At 38.5% G+C, this 10,644-nt stretch overlaps 1 long non-coding RNA gene across 1 annotated transcript; it reads left to right on the top strand.

The window, feature by feature from the left end:
• Positions 1 to 3,754: 3,754 nt before the first annotated feature.
• LOC143733260 (uncharacterized) lies at positions 3,755 to 7,580 on the top strand. The gene is made up of 3 exons (XR_013201307.1): positions 3,755 to 3,893; positions 6,261 to 6,292; positions 6,694 to 7,580. It is a non-coding gene; the product is annotated as an uncharacterized LOC143733260 (long non-coding RNA).
• Positions 7,581 to 10,644: the final 3,064 nt, after the last annotated feature.

Genomic DNA, 10,644 nt, shown 5'->3' with positions numbered 1-10,644 from the left:
TAATCTTCCTGATCAGTTTCATCTCCTCAGCATCCCAGATATCTTAGAAGAACTCGATATTGTGACAGAAACTTTTAACTCTCTTTTCCAGCACTTTAGACACAGTTGCTCCTTTGCGCAACTGGAAGAAAACAAAACTAGAGGTATTTCGCATTTCATGGAAAGAGAGCACGATTGCATATAGAGAGGCCTTAAAAACTGCTAGATCTGCTTATTTTTAAACCCTATTAGAAGAAAATAAACAAAACCCTAGGTATTTATTTGAAACAGTGGCTAAATTCACGAAAAATAAAGCTTCAACTCCTGTCGTTTTCAAGCAGCACAGCAGAAATGACTTTATGCACTTCTTAACGTACAAGATTGATGATATCAGGGAGAAAATTATAACTATGCAACTGTCTACAACAGTATCGCACCAGGCAGTGCATTGTAGTCTTTGCATTGTGCATTGTAGCATTGTAACATTTTATTGACTAAAAATGCGTTAGCACACGTTCATCTCGAAGACGAGTTCGTTTAGAATCAGCTTCATATTGCAGGTCAGCTGACTCAGCAGGTCGTCAGGTCCATTTGAATGGATAATCTGCGAGTTAAATTCATGCAATGTTACGCACACAGCAAATACGCAGCTTAATTGTTGCTGTCACAATGTGTGGATGAGTCATTAGTCTTTTGACATGACCCTGAATGTTTTGCAGAATTGTGCTTTCTTGGATGAATTTAGCTTTGTCATTTTTAATGTGCTTTTTTTTTATGTCACAACATAGGCTACTTCTTATGTCCTTTTCTTTAAGAAAGGAAAAGTGTATAAGAAGGTTATCAGTCATAGCTGTCAACTTCCAATTAACTCCCATGTCTGGGACAGCTGCCGCCAACATCTCAGTAGCCGACTGCGATTAAATCGTGAAAGAGAAAGAATAATAGCATCTGTCACAAACGCTAGAAATGCTGTATACAGTTATGACTGAGGAAATACAGTTTTAATAAACTCTACCTTAAGCCAATCAAGTTTCCTTATAAAAATAAAAAAGGCAAGTGAGATGGAAAATATTTATAGCTTATTCCATGAAGGCATAAAATGAAAATATACAAAGAGATTGGAGCGCTGTGGTGCTGCCGCCCTGACCGCCGTCGAATGATGGGAGATCGAATCTGATATACTACTATTCAGTTTTAGTATGATATGAAATTTAGTATGATAGGGCTTTTAATGAACTAAAAATTAAATAAAGCTGGCCAAATATTGACTGAAATGCAAGTTAATCCAGAGTTCTGTCATAAATGGCTCAGATAGGCCTTAACTCCATCTACTTGCAATCACATCATTCTTATGGGCACAGCTGATTGGTTCCTGCTGTATCAGTAGCCAATGAGCTTGCTCCTCAACCTTCAAATACTGGTCAGAATTGTCTGTTGCAGTTTGCTTTAAGAAACCCTCCACCTTCCCCAGCTCCACCTGTATAGATCCGCTACGGGTAATTCATGTATGATGTATTGAACGACAGCAGCATGTTTTATTTTCTCACAGCGTGTTGTGTATGTATTGGCAGTAGCAAATCCCGTACTTGCTCTGCAGGAGCAGCAATAAACAACAACAGCAGAGATCTATTTCACCAAGACCAAACATATCAACAGTCATATCCATTCCCATACTAAACACTCAGAGAGTTGTCATGCCAGAACTTAACGCAAGTTACTTGATATTGCATATAACACTGCACTGTTTAAATACACATAGCTTTTCCACAAAAAAATAAATAGGTGGACATGAAATATTAATCAGAGTTTAAATTGTTTTATAATTTTAAAGTCAATCAGAATTGAGTATTCCAAAGACCCATATTATAAACAAATATTGCGAGATTTAATCGGAGAGTGAAAAAAGACCAATTGCGATGAAGATAATCTGGTAGCACTTTGTTTTACAGTCCTGTTTCGCATGAACATATGTACTTATTGTTGTAATGACACTAACTAGGTACTAACCCTGAACCTACAACTAAACCTTAACTTAACCCATGTAGTTACCTTATACTACTCATTACTTTTGTGGTAAGAACACTGTAAGTACATTGAAAGTGCACATACTATAAAATAAAATGTTACAGATAATCTCAGCTGCTCTTCATCTTCTGCTCTCGTTTTGTTTGTAATGGATGACTGTAGTCCTAATAAATAAATAAATGCTTCATATTGTCAAAAACCATCGTTACAGGGCTGGTTGTGGCTACTTTTAGGAGATAGGAAAGGTTATACATTTCTCCCAGATGGCTTATGCACAAATCAAACAGGTGAATTATCTGCTCTTCTTGTCATAACATTGGATTTATGTGCCATAATCAATCAGTAGCTGCTAGTAGAGGACCCCGGTTTCTCTTCTTTCGTGGCTAAATGGACTATGTGATCGATGGCTTCACTAAGAGGAGAAACCTTCAACAACAAAGCAGACGATACCACATCTTTTCTCCTGGGGTTTCAGCAAGCCATGTGTCCAGCAAACAGCTATACAGTAGAAATGATTCATTCTTTTTATTCTTGCACTGAACCTAATAAAAGGTAAACAAAAATAAATTGAATAGACGCCTTCATGGGTAATTATGTTCATTTGTAAATTGTTTTTTCTTTTCTTACTTATATGTATTCAATTAACCAGTGCAGGCATGTCCCAAGTAATGAATTTCTGTAGAAATGTAATCTCTTAATTGAAGTGTACATAGTATCAATAAATCAATTTAACATTGACAAGAGTGTGTGTGTGTGTCAGTGAGCTCATAGCATTTCACTAGTGTCCATCTTCTACATTGTCCTCAATATGAGGCCATTAATCAGAGAGAACAGGTCTGTTAGGTAGTCGTGTCATGTCTATGTCTTTCAATCCTATGATCCAAGGTCACATCGAAGCAGGCAAGAAAAATGAGGGCAGAAAAGAAACTGCAGTGTTTAAGGTCTGATTCACACGCAACATGTTATCAAAAGTATAACAATTGTGGGTTTGAATCATGGGCGTCGGAACCATTGTATATGTGTGGGGACAAGACATACCCACTTTTTAAGACCAATAATATTGGACCCACTCACTTTTACGGTCTCTAATTCAGCACATATGTCTGTTCACTTTTCAGAGCGCCGTCAGTCAAATCCATTCTACTTAAGGAATGCCCTGATAAATTAAACTCCATTTCTGCTGAATCATTATATTTCTCAACGAGCCGCAACTGACGAAAATAACCGCCCGTTGTTCCTTCCAGTCAAATATTGCGTTGCAAATATCAATAACAGCTTTAAGTTGTCAATGCTGGCAAATGAGCATGGTATCAGCAGCGAGATAATCCACGGATAGCTGTGCATTTAATGCACGACGTGAAGCGGAGTTTAGTTTACTTGTTTAATTAAAAGGCACCAGAACACATGACATGGCATTTACTCCAGTAACATTTTTCTGGGGGAGGACCCACACACTTTTCTTTTGCTTCCGACGCCAATGGTTTGAATTGAGTTCACTAATTTATCACTGACAAAATGGTAAAAATTTTACTGTTATGTGAAAGGAATAATTTAGAAAATGAATGAGATTAGAAAGCAGGATTTCAGTAAATTTCATAAGTTGGTTGCAACCTGTCGCATTACGTGGTTGCTGGCAGGCAGACGAGGAAGACGAATATAATCCAATAGAGGTTTATTAAACAAAAAGATCAAGAGACAGGCGAACGGGAAGCAACACACATACTTCACATAGACAATAACCGACAGAGGACTGAACAGGACAGGGAGTATAAACACACAGGGTAAATGAGGGAACCAAACAGACACAGGTGGAGGAAGATCAACTAACCAGGGACTAATGAGAACAGGTGCCGACATGACATACTCGTGACATAACTGCTGCGTTCCTGGTGAGCTACTGAGCAAGTTTACATCAGAAAAGCCATACATATGGAGCTGGTTATGTGATGCAAACATCAAAATGTATTAATTTACATATCATGCAGTGTTTTGAGGTCATAATATTGTGCACAGAGCTACATGAAAATAAGTAATTGATATCTGCCCCTGTAATCGTGATTTATGTGAACAGGAATCAAAGTTGTTGGTGTTTTAGAGGCACTAGTGTTCATTTCATCTGGGAATTGCAGTTAAATATGTAAAGGTTTAGTTAGTTTTTGGAGTTTAGCAAAAATGTAGGTATTGCCACCAGTGGCGTCATGCCCATTCAAAGTGGGAGATTTTTCCTCCCTGATAATTTTTTTGTCACAACTTTATTCCTATTATTCTCCATAATTACCAGAGCCTATAACGACTCAAATGTATTCTTCTGTATGTGTAATAAATCGGTCAGCATCAGCCCGCCCCTTTTTCCTAATTTGGTGTCTGTGTATATCAAATCTAGAGCGCTACGCGCGTTTCGCTCTAGAATCTTTGCTGTGTATGTTCAAGCAACTCACTCGTCTCGCACGTTGAGCTGGCAATGTTTTACAGATGGTCTTGAAGTGCTAAGTGGGCAAAGCAACAAATCGGCATTGAATTAGTTATCGGATGATATTAAAAGGTAGTGGGATTATTTGTGGTTGACCTGGAAATTTTTACTTGATCAAAAAGTTATGAATTTGATATTAGCTGCGAATTCAGAGCATTAACTTAAGTTGTGTCAGTGTAACGTTGTCGATAGCTAGCCTAGTCTAACAGTCAGAAAACAATTGCCTCAGATTGTGCCCCCCCAGAATTTTGGCTTGCATGACACCCCTGATTGCCACGTTTTTCCAATGAGCTTCGTTTGGTTTATTCACAACACATTTTTTTTGGGTGAACTACCCCTTTAATATACAACTGCAATGTTTCATCATTATACACTCATCATTTGTTGATTGCCCACAGTGCTGCATCTATGGATCATTTTATGACAGATTTTCCACAGCTTTGGCACTACATTCATAACTTTACACGTCGATAATAACTCGCAGAAGTAGCTCGACGACGGCTCATGGCACCCAGTGACATCACTGCCAATCATCCGCCTTTCACTAAAGTGAGGCAGTGCAAATGCCACATGCCTGGGGATCTCACGCTGTCAAACAAATGTCTCAATTACAGAATGAAGCGCACTCATGCGCAGAGCTGTTCTCATGCCACTTCATTATTGAACTAAGCCAATTAAACTCAGAAAGGAAGGAGCTAACAATTACAGTTTACCCAGCACAATCGTAAACCAGTCGTGCATTCTCTTATTACTGTCAGAGCTCCCAAAACCATGCTGTGTCAGCCTAATACAGCTTAAAGTCAAGACTGAGGCAATTTTACCATTAATGGCACCAATTTGAATTGTGTGTGTGGGGGGGGGGGGGGGGGGGGGGGGTGTTGGATGATGACGAAAAATGAATGACGAAAATTTTTAACACATTTTTTGCAGAACTCCAAAAACGTACATACAATTCACTGCGGTTCCCTGCTGAAATGAACACTAGGGACACTAGGTTTCATGTGCTGTAGCTGTTACAGTATACGTTATTTTCAAACGCGATAAACCTTAACCTTTTAGTGCCAGTTATTGGACATTTCATTTCCAAACTGTCGCGACACATATAGCGTAATAAAACATGTCAAAAGCGATGAGATATCATTTTGTATTTTTCCAATGAGTCTACACCTGTATGTTGCTTCTAACATGCATTTTAACCATGGAAAAAACAACTCGGTGATTTAAAGAAAGTGTTTGTCTCCAATATATTGACATTCTGTCCCCATCTAATAAACTGAGCATGAATCAATTTGTCTCTGTCAGAGTCTCTGATTGTACCAGGAAAGAACTTGATTATCTAAATGACTGATATGTAATTGATGAAATGTCTGCACATCCTGACATGACCTTAAAACGTTTTTCTTTGATCGTTTAACTTTTATAAAAATCATTGACCATAGAATGCGCCAACATCTTCACAATGGATGTTTTATATAATTTCCATTCCATCTAAAACGTGCCATTCGTCGAAAATAAACTCACCATTTCTGTTGATCTGAACATAGTCAAGGAAAAATAAGCAATCAAAACAAACACAAGTGGACAAATCATTGAAATGGAAAATGTCCCTGATTGTTTTTTCATTGTCTCTTGCCAGAATCATCTGGAAAACACTTAAGCCTTTTATCTCTCCAACCTGCTTCAAAAATCAAATGATGCTTGCGGTTTTCTTACTGCATATCTCAAATGGAGGGCTTGATTAAGTGTTAAACACATTGTCACCAATGCGTTTCATTGTGTTCCACAGAAAACAGCTTATGGGGTTGGAACGAAATGAGGGTGAGTAAATAATGGCAGGATGTTCATTTTGGATGAATTCATATTCAAGAGACTAAAAATGCAAATGAAAGACCTCCAGTCATTTGAAAAACAGAGCTGATGCCCACAGATATTAGAAATCACCTTGGCACCGGACGTTTTGTTTACTTGCTTGACTTTAAATCACATATTTTTTTTGCATGCCTGTATTTCCCAGGAGCCCACATGAAATGTCAGGTTTGATTTTTTTTAAATGCCGCAGAGATAAAGGACTACTTGTATTGGATTCAACTAGAAGTGGTCAAAGGCTTTAGCCTGCTCTATTGTTCATTCATTTGAATTCCAGGCCACTATTTTCCATGTGTGTGTGTGTGTGTGTGTGTGTGAGAGAGAGAGAGAGAGTGAATGTGAAAGGACCTGAGGCTTCTCCTCAGGAGCATAAAACACAGTTGGAGCATGACTGCCATCCAGATGAGACAGAGACACGTACCCCTCAGAGCCCAAAGAGGGATCTTTCTCATGCATAAGGCAGTCTGTCTGAAGAGCGAGAACTGAAGCCCAAAACACAGATGATGAGCTCTATCCACATAACATGCACTTTAAATTGGTAGTCATTCATTCACTTGAATTCATTCATGAAGACAAAAGTCAGCCCTCTTTCTTCTCTCCATTGGTTTGAGCTCTGTTGAACATCTCTGAGTCTGCAAAGACAAATCCCTGTATCTCTTTCGAAGTATATTTTGTCCACCAGGTTTACAATAAACCCACCTGACCCTAAATAAAAGCAAAAATAACATGCATCTTATAAAAGCTATCAAAACTGAAATCTAACATACAAACTGACAATCAGACCAGAATGCAATGTTATTACATTTATAAAAACCCTAAAATGTATACATAAATGATAACAAAAATCTAAGAAGAAACAATTATTAAAATGAAAAAAAAAAATCAAAAAAAAAATCAAATGTGAAGTGCCACACAGGGAATTCGGGGAATGAACATATATGTGGCTTTTTTACTGTAAATTATGAGATGATTTGTTATTTTTTTAAATGGTAAATTGAATAGTGTTTTACTGTAAAATTACATGAACTATAAGGTTAGATCTATTACAGTTTCGTCCCATTTGTAGTAAGGGAACTTACTGTTAACCAATTAACAGTTTTTTACTGTAGCATTTTTTACAGTCTTTTACAGTTAAAATTTAAAAATAAATGTTCACGGAAAAAATGCATACACTGTAAAAAAATTAATAAAAAAAAGATCAATAAGTTATGACAGCATATGTTTTTACTTTGCTTTAACTCATCAAAACAAGTTAATCAATTTTCAACTTTTTATTGCACAGAGCCTCGGAGTGAAACACCGCATATCATCCGCAGGCTGACGGACTCTATGAACGTTTTTCATAGGTCGATGAAGGCTGCCCTGCGTGCCAGCCTCAAAGACAGCAACTGGGTCAACAAGCTCCCATGGGTGATGCCGGGCATCAGGACTGGGCCAAAGGAGGACCTTCAGTCCTCATCCACGGAGCTTGTTTATGAACAGCCGCTGTGGGTACCAAGGGATTTTGTCCCTAGCACCGCGGTTCCCTGGTCTGCGCTTCCAGCGGTCTACTCTACTGGACAATGCGAGGCTTTTCGCACCTATCCCTACTTCCCGTCAAGGCTTCCCTCAGTCACACATCCCCACTTGACTTCAGATGGCTGACTATGTTTTAATTCGCCACGATGCTCACATGGGACCGCTACACCCGCCCTACAAGGGCCCATTCCGGGTTCTGGAGATGGAGGACAAACATTTTCTGGTGGACAATCTGGAGCGACTCTCCATTGAACGCTTCAAACCAGCTCACTTGGACATGGCCAGGCCCAATGACCTGGTCCAGCCCCCATGACGTGTTCAGGGATCGTGGTCCCTTTAAATGTTCTGTATGCGTGATGACGTGAGATGCTTGTCAGCGCCATTTTGTTTCAGTGTTTTGCCTACAAAAAATAAATGACACACGCATTCGTGTGCTCGACGTGAGAAGTTGTCTCTTGCAATTTCACGTCAATTACTACAATGTCATATAAAAAACGAGCTAGTTACTAGGTACACTTAATATTTCTTTCTTTTTTTTTGTGAATCAAAAAAAACACAAGAGAGTTATTCGACTGGGGCCCGTACTTCTGATTCACTAAAAAGAGTCGGCTCAGAAGAGTCATTCATTAGGGAGTCAGTCTTTACTGCTTGTGCTGTATGTATTTGATTCACTAAAAGAGTCAATCATTCGTGGATCTGTCTACACTGGTTGCATTGAGGGCTTGTGATTGCCAAAAAAGACATGCTTCATAAGAGTCATTCGTTCAGGAATCAGACAACACTGGTTGCATTGTAGCTTGTAATTCACTGAAAAGGAACAGCTTATAAGCTGCATCCAAAATCGCATCAAGGTACTACATTTGGTTTGATTTGCACCTTTGATTGAATTTGTACTTTGCACCTGTTAAATGTATGCTTTATATAGTATGAATATTGGCAGTATGAATAAAATTCATACCATGTTGTCACCGTTTTCATCCACCTATTTTTATGCAAATTTTGGAATATAGCATACAAAATGCTGGATGAAAATGCCAAGATGCGCATGAATTATAAAGAAAATGTATACGATAAGAAGACGCGCATAAGCTATGGAAACATATTTACAGAATAAATCCCGAATAAAGTCATGTGACTATCTCAACAGATCATGTGAGATGGCATAACTGGACAGGACCAATTTCGATGCAGAATCTCCTATTTTGGTTTGGTCATTCTGAAATGTCTGAGCCAAAGACTATCATCAAAATGGTCGGGAATAATTATCTCCCAGAAGTGTCTCACACACTTGTATTTCCAAACACCAGGCATCCGCCTCCGAACACAACATTTACATTTACATTTTACATGACTGCGTTTATTGCGTTACATGCGCACCCTGAGGCACAAGTCATGTATGGCGTAAAAAAAGAGTCACAGTGCTTCCCCGATTGCAGCAACTTCCACTTTTATCACAGATATTTTGCGACAATTTTGTTCCCTTGAAGACTTTTTTTTCTCAAATGTTTTATGCAATATTCCAATTTGGCACATACACTGCAAGTTAAATTCACAACTTTGGATGGACACATAGCTACGATCGTGTGACCTACAACTCCTCTTATATTTAATTGGCCTCATGCAAGTGTCCATCGAATGCATAGATCATCCGCCCACTGTCTTTCAAATACTATACTGTAAATTTGGACATATGCTACAAAAATGTTGACGTACTTGCTTTCGCATACTACTTTCACATGTTCGGATGCAGTAAAAGTAAAAAAAAAACTAATTTGTTGGGGAATTGGCCCACACAAGTTCTTTATGTGTGATACTATAAATACGTCTTGGTGAATAAAACTACATTGGTCATGCTTTGTGAACCGTAGCTTGTAGATTCAGTAGTGGTGTTGTGGCAACACTGTTTAAGTGGTTCAGGAAAAACTGAATATTTTACTATTGTATCCCGTACACTTGAGCGGAAGAATGCCTGTGCGAGAACCCTAAATTGATGTCAACGTCATTTAGTTCTGTTAAATCCGGTTTCCGGTCACAGCACTCTCCTATAAATGTGATCGGCCTACATTATGACAGCAGTCTGAAGTGTAATTCAGTGCTGTGATTTTAATAGCATTGTCTTCATTCCTGCTCTTTTCATTAGCATATTGGTGCTTCCAGACAGCAGACCCTCATTAAAGAATAAAAAGGTCAGAGAAAGAAAGACATCTCCACTGGTTTTATTCAAGCTTTTTACCTCATTTGTAGACAGACTTCAGCACACAAAGAGGTGGTTCATTCGGACAAAAAACCAATGTGAATTCTGTCTTTCACACTGTGATTTACCCATAACCGCTGACACACAAAAGAAAAAGAGATTGAAAAACACATTTAATTATAGTCCATGGAAAGCTCCGGCCCAATAAAAGCTATTCTCTCAGGGTAACTGGGTGAAATAAAGCAAAAGAAAATCATTAACACTGCATTCACCATGTCACTTTAAGTCTTAAATTAGAGTAAATTTAATTTAGTTTCCTCTCAGCTTGGTAAATGTTCTGATGCAGGGCTTTGTTTACAAGTAAACAGAACAATCTCAGATACAGATTTTATTATTTCAGCATAAACATCAATTTTCAAATGTATTGACAAGCAGCAATCTTGTAACATTTAAAAGAGCTTTTATAAGTGATAAGGAATAAGAGACCATGCAACACACACACACACACACACACACACACACACACACACACACACACACACACACACACACACACACACACACACACACACACACACACACACACACACAC

The sequence above is a fragment of the Siphateles boraxobius genome, unplaced genomic scaffold (assembly GCF_051911475.1).
Source record: "Siphateles boraxobius isolate OS27281-9 unplaced genomic scaffold, OSU_SipBor_1 93, whole genome shotgun sequence".
Lineage (NCBI taxonomy): Eukaryota > Metazoa > Chordata > Actinopteri > Cypriniformes > Leuciscidae > Siphateles > Siphateles boraxobius.
The sequence above is the reverse complement of the archived record's forward strand: the minus strand, read 5'-3'. Positions and strand labels throughout refer to the sequence as shown.